Source organism: Ruditapes philippinarum, unplaced genomic scaffold, assembly GCF_026571515.1.
Source record: "Ruditapes philippinarum isolate M1 unplaced genomic scaffold, ASM2657151v2 ctg1182_1_1_1_1, whole genome shotgun sequence".
Lineage (NCBI taxonomy): Eukaryota > Metazoa > Mollusca > Bivalvia > Venerida > Veneridae > Ruditapes > Ruditapes philippinarum.
In genome coordinates, this window is record NW_026862447.1 from 39,888 (window position 1) to 58,293 (window position 18,406).

Below are 18,406 nucleotides of genomic sequence, written 5' to 3' on the forward strand. Positions count from 1 at the left end.
GCCAACTCGACAATTCAGGTATTAACTTACATCTACGATGCTAAGTACTCCTCAGTTCTCCATACTGTCACACTGTGCGTACAACATGATGCCACTCTCAATTTTTATTTAATTATTTATTGTTTCTTGTTCTCGCAGACTAAAGGCGCGTTGAAATACAGGAAATCCAATATACCCACTTTGAATCTGTAAAATGTTGATGTATATATTTAAATCCGTAAAGTGAACAGCACAACCCACACAATGATACTTTCCCTGACGAACCAATATCGAGAACTACTATATAACATATGGACCCTCGAGAAATATACGCAGACCGCGACGATCGTCTACCAACGAGTCTATTCCCGCGCCGATTATACATTTATTCTCCCCTAAATTAGTAGGAAGTGAGATACTTTCCTGCTATGATAAAGATCATCCTCAAATTTCACAGCTTTCAAAGCAATGTGAATTTAACTCTGAGCAATATTCAGTCACTGCGCCAAGTTTTGCGATAAATGTCAAAGGGTAAAATGAATGTGCAGCCTGACCTTGACTTGAGGAATACCATGCCAAAGCTCTTACCGACTTAGCTATTCAGGGGCTTAAACACATCTTCTCCCCTGAACCGTGACACATTAATATAATATTACATCAATACCTTGCCTTTTTTGAAAACAAGTTAAATACCAAATAAAAGGTAAAGGGAAAAAGTCTTGATTATTTAGTGTCACCCCTACAGAAAGGGCCAGACATTTCTGATTTATGAGACAACTTTTGCATGCATACCAATTTGTATCAACCAACTCCTACCACTATGCCAGGCGCCAGGCGGATAGAAATCGGTAAAAATTCATTTTAACTACCTCGCGGCTCACGAAGCGGCCATTTCGGAACGAGTCCCACTAGAAACATTAATCCTTCAATTATTAAGCCCCAGTCACATTAGAGCTTACGAACAGTGAAGACCAGTTCACGATCACCAGTGACCTCTGGTTGCGGACAATCTTTAAAACGTCTTACGACGGTCATCGGTGATCTTTGACAGTCACAGGTTATCTTATTTAGGTCCCACGACCAATTTCAGTCGTAGGGAGGTTTTTGAGCTTGCACAAAAACTTTGCGATCAAACAGGTCGCTAGTGATCTTATATGGTCTTAAGGCTGTCGCACGATGGTCGTTCGGAAGTGCGACAATCTTACGACAGTCTTTACAAATTGCCACTAGTCACTGATAATCTTAAGTAGTCTTTAGTAATCGTGTAATGGTCGTACGACAAGTTGTAGGTGATCGAATGTTATGTCACGGGTAGTCGTAAGTAATCCAGGCAATCTTGAGACCATCGTACGTTTACTTATGACCTGTCGTGCGATTGTCAATGATGACTTGTCTTACGATACTCGCAAAAGTGAATTTATCTGTGCAAAAATGGTTTTGGTCGCAGACAATCGCTGATGATCGTCAGTTTTACAAGTCGCCGGTGGTCGCAAGTAATCGTAAGCTCTAGTGTGACTGGGGTTTAAGGCTCCCCTTGAGGCTCGAACCTTCAACCTCACGATCTGAAGGCAGACGCCTCAACCACTAGGCCAACGGTACCAAAAACATGGACATACTGAAATATGCATTATACCCCTTGTTAAAATTTTACAAACCACTCTGGTGTAAAATCCTTGATCCACATCATTCTGTTAACATTTAATTTTTATAATTCAATATTTGTTTTTTATATATACAGGAACAAATGGTGTTTTCATTGTCACTCCACCAATATCTCTTATACAAGTTAATCAATTTGTATAATTATAGGCAACAAAATTAGAAATGTTTAATGCATATAAAAAGTTAACAATTTAAGTCCAATTTGATTAAATATATTATATTTAGAATTATCACAAGACTCTAAATTATGTCCTACCAATTGGTTATTTTGTAACAGGCAGAGAAAAATGTGCAGTCTGACCAAAACTCAAACCCGGGACACTCAGAATACTTTACTTCAGCTCTTCCGACTGACCTATTAAGCTGCTTTCACATTAACTCCTCTATAGTGAACAGTTCTGAACCATGATAATCAATACTACTCCGCTATATTGAAGTTTGTTCTTAAATACAGAGCTATGTTAATTGAACTCTGAGCTATATGCAGTCAAATTAAATATATTTGACTAACAAAACTCAGATTTTTAACAAATCAAAGTCATTAAAATTCACTAGAATTAAAAAAATCATTTTAAACAGTTCTCTCCTAATATATTCTTTGCTGATGTTTTGAAATTTACCAGGTTATGTTAAAATAATACATTTAAATTAATAAATTTATTCATTTATCTGTAGGTGTTCTTTTTTTATTTAAAGTCCCATGGTTCAGTTTATATTTTGAATAATTTAATCACGGGCAAGCATAATGTCTCTGACTCAGATGAATCCTTGTACTCAGGATTTGTACTCAACAATTTTCTTATCAACAAACCAGTTTATATATTTACATTGTTGAATTTAAGTGAAATATGAATCTCATCACCTACAGGTACTTTTGATTTATTTTCAATTAAATATTTAAATTGGTGTTGAACATAATCAGTTTTCAAATATCATGGCTTTGATTTGGCATAAATAGTATTTCAACTTCCCCTGAAACCACAAATATTAATTTATTTAGAGTCCTGAAGATCTTTATGATTAAATCTTAACTGGCAACCCAGGTTTAAATGAATAAATATAAAATTCCTAGCCGCAACAACTAGACAAACCAAGTATAAGGTATATAAGGCCAGTCAAAAAATAATATTTCTATGCATCAATTCATCATTCGTGGACCTGTCCATCTATATGATGAACTTCTTCAACTGGTAAATTTTTCATCTTATTCTATTCACTACTTATAAATATAAGATATATATCTTTATGTTTATATACAGCTAGAATAGTATGACTAAGATAGACAGATAAGAACAAACAATTTAGTAAACATGAGTTACATCCCTTAAAATGAAGAAAAAACAGAAACCCAAAAGATATTGCCATGAACCAAAAAATAATCAACATTTCCCGTAGAAAAACTTCCGCCCTGAAAAATGCAGAAATTCTGCCTAGCTATTAGGCGTAATCCGTCTAAGGCATTTCAGGTTTACATAGAGAGAGGATATGAAATCATTAGATATATTAAATGCGAATATTTGTATTTCCGACCTAGACGAATATGTGGAATCTTTGAACACTGGTTTGTCAACCCTTATTGATAAACATGCTCCGCTAATAACAAAAACAATCGTCCTCAGACCGTCTAATCCATGGTTTAATGACGAACTTCACGAGGCAAAACATTCCAAACGAAAGCTGGAACGAAATTGGAAAAAATCTCAACTGACAGTTGATCATGAAATTTACAGAAGTCAATGTGCGTATGTCAATAAATTACTCAAACGAACACGTATTAGCTTTTATGCCGAAAAGATAGACTCATGTGGTCGTGACCAAAAAACTCTATTTAAAGTGACAAAAAATCTTCTTGGAAGAACCGATGAGGTTGTTTTACCAGTTGCTTCATCATCAGCAGACCTAGCTCAAGAGTTCAGTGACTTTTTCGTCAATAAAATAGATAAAATACGTGACAAGATTCGATCAGAGACAAACATTCAAGCTGTACAAGTCGACACACAAGAGTGTATGAATAGTGAAATAGATGAGCTAGTTGAATTTACACCTGTAACTGAAAATGAACTGAAAAAAGTTATATCAAAATCACAAAGTAAATCTTGTGAACTAGATATGCTACCAACATGGCTGTTAAAAGAATGTTTGGACGAATTGGTCCCGTCATTGACAAAACTGATTAACTATTCATTAGATCGTTCATATGTTCCAAAATCATTCAAAAGTTCCCTGATCAGACCGCTCATCAAGAAGCCAGATTTAGATACCAACATTCTAAAGAATTACAGACCTGTTTCGAATCTGCCATACGTGTCTAAAATTATTGAGAAAATAGTTGACTCTCGTCTTGAAGGATATTTAACAGCAAACGAGCTTCACGATCCCCATCAATCTGCCTATAGAAAATTCCATTCAACTGAAACAGCACTAATAAAAGTTCAAAATGATATATTGAATTCACTAGACAACAACGATGTTACCATGTTAGTTATGCTGGACTTATCAGCTGCATTCGATACAATCGACCACATTACACTTCTACAGCGCCTTAACACCAACTTTGGCATTTCTGGAAAACCGTTAGAATGGATACGTTCATATCTAAGTGATCGACACCAGACTGTCACAATAAATGGTGAACTGTCAAACCCTGTCAAATTGAGCTACAGTGTGCCTCAAGGATCCGTTCTGGGACCAAAATTTTTTACTATGTACACTAAACCTGTTGGTGCAATATGTAAGAAACATGGATTGGAATACCATTATTATGCAGACGATGGACAACTGTACCTCTCCTTTAAACCAACATGTCCAGTCTCTAAGAATGACTCTTTAGATCGAGTTCAAAGCTGTCTTGCGGAAATAGTAACATGGATGAACAATAATATGTTAAAAATCAATGCTGACAAGACAGAAGTAATTATATTTACATCTCAGAGAAACCAACAGCATGTTGAGACCATAACTGTGACTATCGGAGATGAAAAACATAAAACCATCAAGTAGTGTAAGAAATCTTGGTGCTGTATTGGACAACAACATGACCCTGGAAAAGCACATTAACTCAGTTTGTAGATCTTGTTATGGACAACTACGCCAGATTGGTCATATAAGGAAATACCTAAATACTGATGCAACAAAATCTTTAGTGAATTCTTTAGTCACCTCACGCATGGATTATTGTAATGCACTTTTATATGGTGTACCTAAAACGACATTGAATAAACTACAACATCTTCAAAACACTGCTGCCCGCATCATCACAGGAACATCCAGATTTGAACATATCACTCCAGTATTGAAGAAACTACACTGGATTCCTGTAGTTTTATCGAGTAGATTTTAAAATCCTTATGCAAACTTATAAAGCCCTACATGACCAGTCACCAATTTACCTTAAACATTTACTGGCGCTATATCAACCAACAAGAAACTTAAGATCAAAGAACTCTTCAAAGCAACTTGTTGTTGCCAAAAGTAGGACTGTAAGATATGGTGAACGCAGTTTCTCTTCGGTGGCACCTAAACTGTGGAATGCTCTCCCAGACAGTATCAGAGACTCAAAAACAGTAGATGTTTTTAAGAAATCTTTAAAAACACATTTTTTCCAGAAAATTTATAGTAACTAACTGTGCTGTTTTTGTCATCACTATGAATTGGCGTGCTGTCTTTTGTTATGAGATATCTGGGTACACATTTGAAATATAATAGTCTATTTTTGAATCACATTTCCATTACTAATTACTGTTTTCATCAAATTGGATTTAGATTTCAGTTGTCTTATCTTGATTTGATTTGATTTGTGTGTTTTTTTTTTTATTAATTTTAATAGTTTTAACGTTTCTCTTTATTTTATTTCAAGTCTTAGATTATTCTTCATATACATTTTTTTTTATTTGATCGACTGAGTTTTAGACTTTTAGATTAATCATTGTATATTTTATACTTTGTAAATGTATACATAAATGTGTGTTATTATTTTTATTACTTTTTTTTTTGTTTATAAAGTCATTGTAAATGTATATAATTCCATTGTAAAGCGCCTTTGAACATTTTATTTTTTGAGAAGGGCGCTATAGAAATGTGGTAATTATTATTATTATTATATCACAGATTCCTCCAATAAGCAGGAATACGCTGCGAAATATGAAAAAAAAAATCTACTAAGAAAATTACTAGCAGGAGAAAATTCTTCCCAAGGAATACTAGCACAAAATCTGCCTAAGGAAATGAAGTACTTTAATTTTGTGATGGTACATTAATAAAGCTGAATTATGGATGGATACACTACATGTTTTATTATTTAGCTGCATAAGAATAATTTAAATCCATAAAAAAACAGAAACACAATTTATATTTTTAATTGCACTGCTATTGTTTTGTTTTAATGCATGGCAAATTCTTTTATTTTATTTCACTGTAAAAGTTTGTTTTTTTGTTCACCCAGTTGTTTTCATTTTTTCCTAGCATAACTGATTTGCTTTAAGTTATGGCATCGTTAATATCCTTGTCCTTAACTTCTCCTTTCCCATTCTTTTTACACCAGCTTAAGACATATCCTGAAACACAGTCATCAGTAAAACACTGGTACCATATAAGCTATTAAATGGTCGCTTCTCCCTCCTCCTCCTCCCCCCCCCCCCCCCCCCCACACACACACGCCACTACAACATTCAGCACATAACACATTATACATTGTGTACATAACTATAATATTCATTACAACCAAACTTGTTGGTGTTAAAACTTTACTCTCCAACTTAATGCAAAATTATTTAATTTCGTTTAAATATAGTTTGATTGTCTAAAACACTTGTTATTGCATAAATGTATCCAAAAGTTATTTACCTGAATTTTCATGATTCTGGGTATTTAGTCGCAGGTCATTACGTACTTTGTATAGCATTCAAATTTCATTTACAATTGAGCATATCCACTTTATTGCCCTTTTTTCATTGAAAAATTCAAAAATATACAATCTTAACATTTTAAACAGAATATTATCCCCAAAATTGGTTATATATTATCTCCACAATTTCTTAAATATCAATAATATCCTTTGCTATTTGCTCTATTTCCAAGCTTCTGCTGACCTAGATACCTTAGATTTCAAATTTTACAATTTACGACTTTTTGTATAAGGGGGAAAAGCCCTTGATTAACTGACATTTTCCTCTATTGGATTGTAAAAATATTTATGGATTGTCAAAAATCTTTATGGAGTCCTCCTCGGTGTCTTTAAACAGTTCCAACTGGCAATAAATGTAAGAACTTGCAGACCATGAGACAGGGTGATATATACCAAGACAGAGGCAGACCGGATGACGAGACAGTGTGAACTAGGAAAGCAGTAATGTTCAGATCCCCCACTCAGTAAGGAAGTGCACAGTGTATGGTATCACAAAAAGCACATAATGTAATAAAAGTCAGTGCAAAAAGATACTATAAACTAAATTCTTAGATTATATAAAAGAAATTTATTAATTTCTTTATAGTAAACATAAAAATGAGATATTGAGCATTTAATTTGAAATATAGCATATTATGTGCTTAAAATATGATAAACAAGATCAACAAGGAAAGGCGGCGTTCAATGAACGCCTAGATACCAATACTTGGTATATAATATCATCAGTAGGTCCTCTATCAAAGTTGTTCAAATGTTGGCACTTGTTAATTGGCCCCAGGGTGTCATAGGTTTTCCTTATATGTATATATATAGTAAAAACTTAAAAAATCTTCTCCTCTGAATATACAAAGGCTAGACGTTAGATATTTGGCGTGAAAACTTCAACTGTGTAGTAGATCTCGACCAAGATTATTCAAATTATAGCCCTGGGGTCAAAGGTTTTCCTTATATGTATATAGTAAAAACTATGGCGTGCATTTTTCTAGTGTGTGTGTTTGGCATGTAACTTTTAGTCTTGCTTGATTATTCAATTCCACATTATTATAGACTTTTACGACTATAGTAATAGAAAATAACAACGAAGACTCAATTTTACTATTATAATATTAAACGTAGCCTTTTAAGAATTGTTAAATTGGTTCCTCTTGAATAGTATCTGTTAAAAAATGAATAAAAAAATAAAATAAAACATTTTTAATACGAGTATTTATCAAAGTCAGATATAAAAAAACTAATTGATATGCAATAAGTAAAGTTAGGTACAAAGAGAAAGGGGCAATTTACAAAATTAGACAATTCTTTCATGTATAATTATCAGGAATTTAATTTTCATTGGGAGATTGGGAAAATTAGGCCAATTTGCATTTGGGATTAGGTCTGATAATCTTACCATTGGATATATTTTTTACCATTCAAATGTATTTTATCTCATTTTTTTAAAAGCACAATATTTTGTTTTGATTACTTCTTCATTTTTTATTGAACAAATATATCCAAATCAATTTGATAAACACGTAGAACAATGCAACGTTTGTCACCCGTTACATGCAATAGTTTTTTCCAAATGTTTATATAATTTTTCATTAGATATAGATTAAAATCTTTAAAAGATAAAATATTTTGGAAACTTAGAAATCAAAAAATATCGGCGTTAAATAAATACATGTACATGCATAATGAATGACCCAGTAGGAGGCCCGCCGGACCGATTGGTTAAGGTTGCCAACTTCAAATCACTTGATCCTCATCGCTGTGGCTTAGAATCTCGTCAGGGACTTTGAATACTTTCGTCAGCTAGCTTACATAAGGTCAGGAGCACCCAAGGGTTTCCTCCACCAGAAAAGCTGGAAATTCGCCAATATGACCTTCACAGTGCCGGTGTTACCTCAAACCAAACAAATCATATAAACACACTAATGAATAGGTTACATGCTGTTTTTATAATATATGATAAAGAACGAAATCATTTAATTTCTTGTTAATATTCATTGTTTACTAAACAAAAATGCGGGATGACTTGTTTTTAGTTATTTAATTAAACACACAATAAATCAATCGTCATGACTCTTCTATCTGCTTTTGCTATACCGTCAAAAGAATAGATATCTCTAAAATGTAACATCAACCATTTGCTATGACAGGTAAGCAATCTTGAAAATCATGAATATTCGTTCTTTTTAAATTTGTTCACTTCCGTTTCACATACAATTATATTTATTATTTTTTTATATCGTTGGTTTATATATAACTTTACTCTACTAGCTTTACAATATTAGTAGTGTAAATGTCACAAATGTGTATCATATTGCACCTATCTACTCTTGTTTTGAAGTGTCATCGTAATACATACATGTACATTTAGAAAATAAATATTAGTGGGAAAAGACACTGTATAAATAAGTGTACACCACCAAATCCGGTTTCATTTCCAACAGATGCATGTCTGTCCTATATACTCATAGCTTACAGCATCGTAATCTGTAATCATATATCAGGCAACAGTATAAAATGTGTGTTTTTATTGTTATTACTATTACAACTATTACTATTTTTTGTAAATTTGTAATAGTGCTCTAAAAATAATTGCGATTTCTTACTTAGGTGCCGTGAATTTTACAGGAAACTGTAGTTCTAAAGTAGTACTTGGTATTGTTAACCGTGCAAAGGTAACCTCTGTCAGTTTGATATGTATTGTTACTTTTCCTCATCGATGTATTTTTTGGATGCCTCTTGTTCAATAGTGATGACTCTTGTTAAGTATAGATGTCTCATGCTAAGTATGGATGCGTCTTGTTCAGTATTGATGCCTCATGTTCAGTTTGGATGCCTCTTCAGGGCTGGTCGTATCCTACAAAATGTAAACAAACGCCGCCATCTTGGAGTGAAAAATGTATGTTTTTGTTTATAACTCTTTTTTGTTGGAAATGACTGAAAACCAGATATATGTATTAACACGCTACACTATTTTCCGCTTCGTTCGGTATATGTTGCTTGTAAAACAAAAGTTATAGCGAACTTGCAACTCGAAGCAGGGCAGAATTTTTATGAAAATGGATGGATACGACGCAGTTGATATTGCTTTATCTATCGTTCAAATCAATTATATACTCGTTTTCAGAGTTCACATAATTTTGGATCATTTACTAAACTTTCATTAAAAAAAGATGTTTATTTTTCAAGAAAATAATATTTTTTACGAAAAGATACGACGCAGTTGAAAATAAAATATGATACGACACAGTTGTATTTTCATTGCAGGCTGCATATTGGCTAAACTATTTAAATTTTGTGCTAGGTATGCTAATAACGTCCAACAACATTTCTTGTTTACAACTAGTCAAAAGCAGAGGTCACTCATTGGTTTCATAAAAATGTAAATGTAATACAATTCTATTAAGGCTGCATTTTTCGGTCGCATTTTAGTACCTATCATAAGCATCTACAAATTCCGAAAAGCTGTATCAAATGCAATATACATTGAAACACGTAATCGCACACCCATATGACAACGTGTTCTAGTGTTACCTTATCATGCATATAAATTTGTTCCCATGAGTTCGAAATTGGAGTGATTACTATTTTTGATACAAAATTCAATATTCCAGTGTAACCTCTCCTGGACCCTGTATTAATCAGGAATGACCTTATTTTTTTTTAAAAAAAGAGAAAGAATAACAAATTTTGAAAAGGTCTCTCGCTATCGGGAGAGAGCTATGCGCAAATTGCATGCCTACCTTTGTTCCTTGTAATTAGCAATAATTTCCGTCAATGCCGTTATTACTTATGTCTTTTACGTGCCGATTTTATTGTATTCATTTTCTTAATAATCGGTAAGGACAGATGAGATTTATTATTTGAAACTGAACATTAAATTTTTAAAATTATATTATAAATGGTTAAGCTACAATATATTTTTGCAAGTAGGTTATGCGTTCCGTTTAGTCATTTTATGTTCAGCGCCGAGAACTTTACCGCTGATTTTGTCGTATTGCATTTCTTTATCGCCGTTGGGAAATGTCTACGGAATGTATTTTTTATATTTGCACTTAAGTATCATTCTTCTCCATAAAAAAACTTTAAATTTTCAAAATCGAGTTACATATGATACAACTACAAATTATTTTGTAAAGAAGGTGTCCGTTTTGCAAAGGTATTTTTACGCTGTACACCGATAAATTTGATACAGATATAGGCAGACATGATCTTTCAACAGTATTGAAGAAGTTTTCAAAATATTGAACAGAAAATTTAGGTCTGATTATCGCACCGAATTTTTTCAACAGACTAGAGACATGACATCTTAACATACCTTTATACTAAAGTGTGATTTTTATTTGATAATGAATTGCCTGAAAACTAAAACAAAAGTTTTCAGAAAATGACTTCACAGAGGATTACCCCCTGTTTACATTGAAAATTTCTCTGTTAGTCATACCGAAATAAGAAATTTAAATTCTCTTTATAATTAATTCAAATATTTATAATCTTAAAACATCGGCCAGAAGTTAATAAAAAGCTGCTTAGATGTACAGCTGACGTTAACAAATTTTGTTGAAAAAACAAATCAGACAGGTGTGTCCGACCGAGGCCGAGCTGTTTATGTTTACTGAATTCAAATCACTTGAACTGAACTGCTATGAAATCGAAAACCACCAGGGACTTTTTATTCTTTCATGTGGAAAACCTATCAAGCTAGTTTCAAAATGTCGATGGTTCTCTGCAGGTGCAGCATTTTGCCTGAAATAATGCACAAAGGCGCACCTGAGGTCCTCGCCCCTAGTAAAGCTAATGTGTAGAGTGTAAGTGAAGAGTGAAAAGAAAACACAAAAAAGCAGTCATTACCCAGAACATGCAGAACCACGGTTAACTTAGACATGAATTAAAGTTAATAGATTTCTACATTTTTTTGAGAAAAAAAATAGGATTAATATTAAACATACAGGAAAATATAAGAACTTATTTCAAATATTATGATCAATTAGGTAACATGTTCATGTTTAACTGAAAAGTAGCTTCCGCAATGTAAACTTTCAAATTATATGTTATATTGGACATGACACAATGTATTCTTAATAATCAAAAGCAACAGAACATTGCTATACACCGCAAGTGATCTGGGTTTTTTATCTAGCGCAAGTGATTATTCCATAAAATAAAAATAAATTGCCAAAATTATCCCTGTTGAAAAGACAGCCAAACTGCGTCGTATCATATTTTATTTTCAACAGCGTCGTATCATTTCGTAAAAATCATTAGTTTCTTAGAAAATAAACATCTCTTTTTAATGAAATTTTAGTAAATGGTGCAAAATTATATTTCAAAGTTTATGGTGAACTCGGCAACAAATATATAATTGATTTGAAGAAAAAAAAAAGATAGATAAAGCAATATGAACTGCGTCGTATTGACACATTTTAATAAAAATTCTGCCCTGCTTCGAGTTGCAAGTTCGCTATAACTTTTGTTTTACAAAATAGTTTTGCAAGCAACATATACCGAACGAAGCGGAAAATAGTTTAGCGTGTTAATACATATATCTGGTTTTCAGTCATTTCCAACAAAAAGAATTATAAACAATAACAAACTTTTTTCGTTCCAAGCTGGCGGCGTTTGTTTACATTTTGTAGGATACGACGCAGTTTTGATCTTGTGAAGTATTGATGCCTCTTGTTCAGTATGGATACGTCTTTTTCAATATTGATGCCTCTTGTTTAGTATGGATGCGTCTTGTTCAGTATGGATGCCTCTTGTTCACAGTAAGGATGCCTTTTGGTCAGTATGGATGCCTCTTGTTCAAAATTGATGTCTCTTGTTCAGTATGGATGCCTTTTGTTTAGTACGAATGGTTTTTGTTCAGCATGAATGCCTCGTGTTAAGTATGAATGCCTCGTGTTAAGTACAAATGCCTTGTGTTCAGTACGGATGCATTTTGTTCAGTATGGATGCCTTGTTTTCACGTGTACAGTATAGATGTATTATATATTCTGCATAAAAGTATTTAATGTCAAATATAGAAAGATATCTTAGCATATAATCTTATAAATATTTTGGAAACATCTCAAACCGTGTAAAGAAATGCATTGGTTTTACAGCGCGTTTAATAATAAGTATACTTGCATGTTAAGCTACATTATACAAATTTATTACATGCTTTTCGGTGGTTTATAGAAATATATCAGTGATATAAAACTGGTAATTTCACTGTTTGAAACAGTGAAATTACCACTTGATAATTTCACTGTTTTGAATTTAAGCCCCTTACGTTGTTTCAATGAAATACCAGCGTGCACTGTACTGGGTACCAACTTAAAGACGTGACGTCGTAAATGACGTCACGTTTTATTATTATTTGCGCGCTTTTCATTCAGTATTAGGTTTAATGTCTTTTTAAAACGTTTCTTTGCATGTAATAAAAAGGAAATTTGTTTAGTTTAGTGTAAGATCGAAAAAAACGCCTAATACCATAAAAAAACTAGCCTTAGTCGCTAAAACTGTACACATATTGTATTTTTTTTCTTAAAATCTTACCCATAGAAGTCATATATATTTCCCGGTATTTGCTTTTGGTCTTTATCAATAAATTAAAATATCGACCTCCTACCTTCATAGCATTTAAAACTTTTAAACGATGAAATAAGAAGAATAACATTCACATTTACCAAATTAAAGCCACTGAACTCCAGATGGTTAAATGAAAAAAAAAATAATGAAAATTTCAAGTAAAAGGTAAATACTCCATTATAACTGACATCTTTTTCAAGATATTATGTAGCCAAATCGTCAAAATATCGTGTTTTTCCCTTTGCATAATCTTCGACTTTACTAACGCAGTGGCCAAGATAATTCATGTAACATGGTCACGTGTCACAACAGTGAACTGGAAAAAATCCCGGTATTCGGTAGGCCCGGTATCGTATATTAATTTTGAGTAGGCCACTCTAAAGTTTAAATCGATAAATTTGTAAGCAAAATATGTTTTAATTAATTAATTATGATTTTAGTGCCACAATGTTACTACTAATATCAAAACAAAAGCAGCTATTTGTTTCCCACGATTCCGTACGTTCCGAACCACAGGTCGCGATACTGTCCTGTACAATCACGTGGTACGAGATAAATTTCCCATTGGCAGAAAAGCGAAATGTTTGTTTTCAGTGCAATAATGTTAAAATATTAACAGTTTGAAGTGTCATTTCGATTTCTTCCAACTATATAATGTTTTTGAAATTAGATTTTGAAATATTTGTGACACGGTAGTTTTTTCTGTTATCTTCTGGAGATCAGCTGCTTTAAAGTGAAAACTATGTTTTCCTTCATAAACTTTGTTAACGGGAACTAAATGTAATGAGAATGGAAAAAAGTTTCAGTTTCGAATATTATTATTATATTACAAAGATTTTTGTTATATTTAGCCTGGGTAACGATAACATTTAAATGCAACAATTATCGGTGTGAAATACGAGAAAGGCGTCCATTGTGCTAGAGTAACGCCATATGCTATATGATAAATACGTTTACTGTATTTTGTTGCAGTTTTGAAATAGAATCTATGTATGTATGTATGTATGTATGGGCAAGTTCATAAAAATATTGTTTGCTCGTTGAATTGTTTTTTTCGCAGTGGTATATTTTTTCAACCAAATTGATCTATCAATATAACTGTAAAAAGATGCAAACTGATTGACACTGACATTATTTAATACAAAAATGGTTTTTGGATGTGTTGCAAAATGAAATTAAAAGTCTTACAAAATATTCAGTTTAATATTTTACTGTGATTTCTACTGTCAACAGTGGATACGTTGACAGTAATAACCTTCTCTATAAATCAAAACTGATAGCCTCGGTTTTATTTTGTTAATTAAAGCAAAATGAATAAAGAATTACAGATTATTTTGACACAAATGTCACTGGGTTAATTAAAATCAACTCCTGGCGAAGGTTTCTCATTTTATATTAGGCATTTTTTATATTAGGCAGAAAAGCCCAGCTTAAAATACAAGCTAATTATAAATATGGTAATATTCATCATTGCGGCAAATTCAGCGACGCATATTAGACAAGTACTATACAATGTATATAACAAATGATTGATGTAATAATTAGAAGCGCGTCTCAATGAAATGTCTTAATATATAATAACGGAGCAACCTCTGACAAGCGACCCTCTGTAAATCAATTACCTATGTACTACTTCAGTATCATATAAAGTCAAGGCTTAATTTAGTGTATTTTTCCTTCGCTATCGCTTGAGAGATTCTCCAAGATAAATGTCAACCTAATGAGTCGGTACGTTGCACTTACGGAACAAACATCGTAGCTAAAAGTTCAAACCACTTGCACCTCATGCTATAGATTCGAATCCCGACGGACTTTGCACTCTTTCGTGTGAGGAAGCTATATGACCAATACTGTGTTGATGTGACCCCCCCCCCCCCGCCCTTCGCACCAAACAACGTTCAATATCAATGAGTGCACCTTAATTGTTCATGGTGTAATTTCTTTTTAGATTAAAAGATTTTCAAATAATTTGGCATATGTCATTTTGCCTGTAACTAGTATTATGAACTTTACCTACAAAACATTTTGTTTTATATATTTGAGAAATTCGGTAATGTTATCAATATAATCCACAAAAAGAAAACCGCAATTTTAATGAAAATAGTGAGTGTGACAAATGAAGGGGAATGACTTATGTAACTTTACATAACAAATATTGTAGCATTTAATTCATGATCAATAACAATAATTGAATTCAATTCTGCATGATAAATGAAATACGTTATTGAGGGAGAGAAAAAAAGCACACAAAAATCCTTATTTATAAAGATTATTTTTGTCAAAACTACTAATATTGGTATTTATATTTTGTTGTGTGTTGGAAAACAGACAGACACGCACCTGTGTATTTTATTTGAGAAGAAAAAAATATAAATCCAAAAGAAAATATGTACAATATCATATTCACAATATCAAAAAGAGAGCAAAACTTACACGTCAGTATATTTTAACAAACTCTCCCTCATTTTAAAAGCTTCATCACAAAATACAGCTAAAAGTTTTAAGTTCTTGTTTACGATCAGTTTGCATTAATAAAATGATTTTAAACATACTCAGGTTGAAATAATAGTAACTTGGAATGAATATTTTTCTTAGCTCAGAATATATCCGGCATTTAAGGATAAAATGAAATTCGTCTTCTATATCATTCATATTACATAAAGTGCACTTTCGTTCATTCCTTGGTATGTTATTATGATTATTATGTCTTCCTAACTCGATATCAAGTTTGTGTGAGGACAGTCTAATTTTGGCTAAAACATTTCTATATTTAACATTTTCATATATATTTTATATATAACGATTGTCCAAATATGATTTTATATTCCCTATATACATCTAACAATGATGAAGATTGAATACCATCATTCCAACAACTTATATAAATATCCCGTTATATATTCCTAAAAATAGGTACAAATAGCCTTTTATTTACAGAATTGGGATAAAACCAAGCTTCATTGAATCCTGCTGACTGAAGAATGTTTCTAACTTTTCAAGCCCAGTTTATCGAACAATCTACCGCATCAACTTCATCTATCTGCCTACACAATATTAATATACAATAATCTTTTTTATCTGTATATAGAAAATCTCCTAAACAGTTAACTATCAAGTGGCTTTTGCAAACCGGACCTAGAAACTGAAATGCTGGTGTCATCATCAGCAAATAACAATAAATAAATTGATATTTGATTTTAGACCCACGTCAATATTTTCTTGCAAGTGTAACTCGATATCATGCAAGAAAAGGGAGAAAAATATCAGAGAAGATAAGAGACCAATGATCAGATAATGTCCCTAGGTGTTTAACAAACAATTTCACCTCATTATACATCTTGTAATTGACAGGAATTTGCCTACCTAATTTTATAAGTTTATTCCATAACCTTGATCTATAAGTGCAGTCATACGCTTTCCTCTTATCCACGAAACAACAGTACAGTTTCTTATAATGTAAGTACTACTTGAAGACTCATACAGTGGTACAATATTTGTTTTAAATGAAAAGAACAATATGACATAGTTTGAAAAAAAAAAGTAAATCACATAACAGGAATGATTATTTTACTAGTGTAGTTACTTCCCTTGAAATAGGGCCTTTTTTTTAAATCTTGCATTAAATTTACAAAGTAACCGCAGTCACAGCTTCTTAACAAATAATTAAATTATTATCTCTGAAGTATAAAACTGTTGTCTTTTAACTTGTATTTTACTATTGTATCAGTATAAAATGTAAACATGTATATAGTTAAACTGATGTTAAATGTCTGTACCATATAGTGTATGTGTGTATACGGCTTAAAAAGACAATGTTAATTGTCGATTTGCCAATCAACTTGAAATTTGAAACTTGTTCTCAAAGGGAGAGATAGATTGCCACAATAATATCATTAAGTATACTTCTACAACGTTAAGAACGAACAGTTGACACCGTGTATAAACGCAAACATCCAGTAATAGGATATAGAGTACATTTACATTGCGTGATGGCGAAGCTTGCACTGTAAGTTATTATCTCTTTTTTAGCCCACCTGTCACAAAGTGACAGGGTGAGCTTTTGTGATCGCTTTTCGTCCGGCGTCCGTCCGTCGTCCGTCCGTCCGTCCGTCCGTAAACTTTTACTTTAAATGACATCTCCTCATAAACCACTAAGCCAATTTCATCCAAACTTCACAGGAATGTTCCTTTGGTGGTCACCTTTAAAAATTGTTCAAAGAATTTAATTCCATGCAGAACTCTGGTTGCCATGGCAACCGAAAGAAAAAACTTTAAATATCTTCTTTTAAAAAATTCTAAGAGCTAGAGCTTAGATATTTGGCATGAAACATCTTCTAGTAAGTGTCTACCAGAATTTGTTCAAATAAAATCCCTGGGGTCAAAATTGGCCCCACCCCAGGGGGTCATTGATTTTCCCTATATGCATATAGTAAAATCTTAAAAAATCTTCTTTTAAAGAACCCAAATAGCTAGAGTTTAGATATTAAGCATGAAACATCTTCTAGTGAGTGTCTACCAAGTTTGTTCAAATAAAAGCCCTGGGGTCAAAATTGGCCCCGCCCCAGGGGGTCTTTGATTTTCCATATATGCATATAGTAAAAACTTAAAAAATCTTCTTTTAAAGAACCCAAAGAGCTAGAGTTTAGATATTAGGCATGACACATCTTCTAGTAAGTGTCTACAAAGTTTGTTCAAATAAAAGCCCTGGGGTCATAATTGGCCCCGCCCCGAGGGTCATTGATTTTCCTTATATGTGTATAGCAAAAACTTAAAAATCTTCTTTGAAAAAAACCCATATAGCTAGAGTTAAGATATTAAGCATGAGACATCTAGTAAGTGTCTTCAAAGTTTGTTCAAATAAAAGCCCTCGGGTCAAAACTGGTCCCGCCCCAGGGGTGTCATTGTTTTTAACTATACGTGTATAGTAAAAACTTTAAAAAATCTTCTTTGAAAAAACCCACATAGCTAGAGCTTAGATGTTTAGCATGAAACATCTTCTTCTGGGTGTCTACCAAGTTTGTTCAAATAAAATCCCTTGGATACAGGTGAGCGACCTCAGGGCCATCATGGCCCTCTTGTTAAATTAAGCATTCACATGCTATAGTACAAGAAGATTTTGATTATAATCGCACTCAGTGTTGATTTTTATGTAATTAATATTAATAGATTATTTAATGGGTTTTAAGAAATAATGAAATGTTGCGTTTTAATGTTACATATGTAAAGTAGGTTAAGATCTTAGTTTACTTCCCGTTATATAAAATTACAGGTACGGTAGATACCGATTAGTGATCAACACAG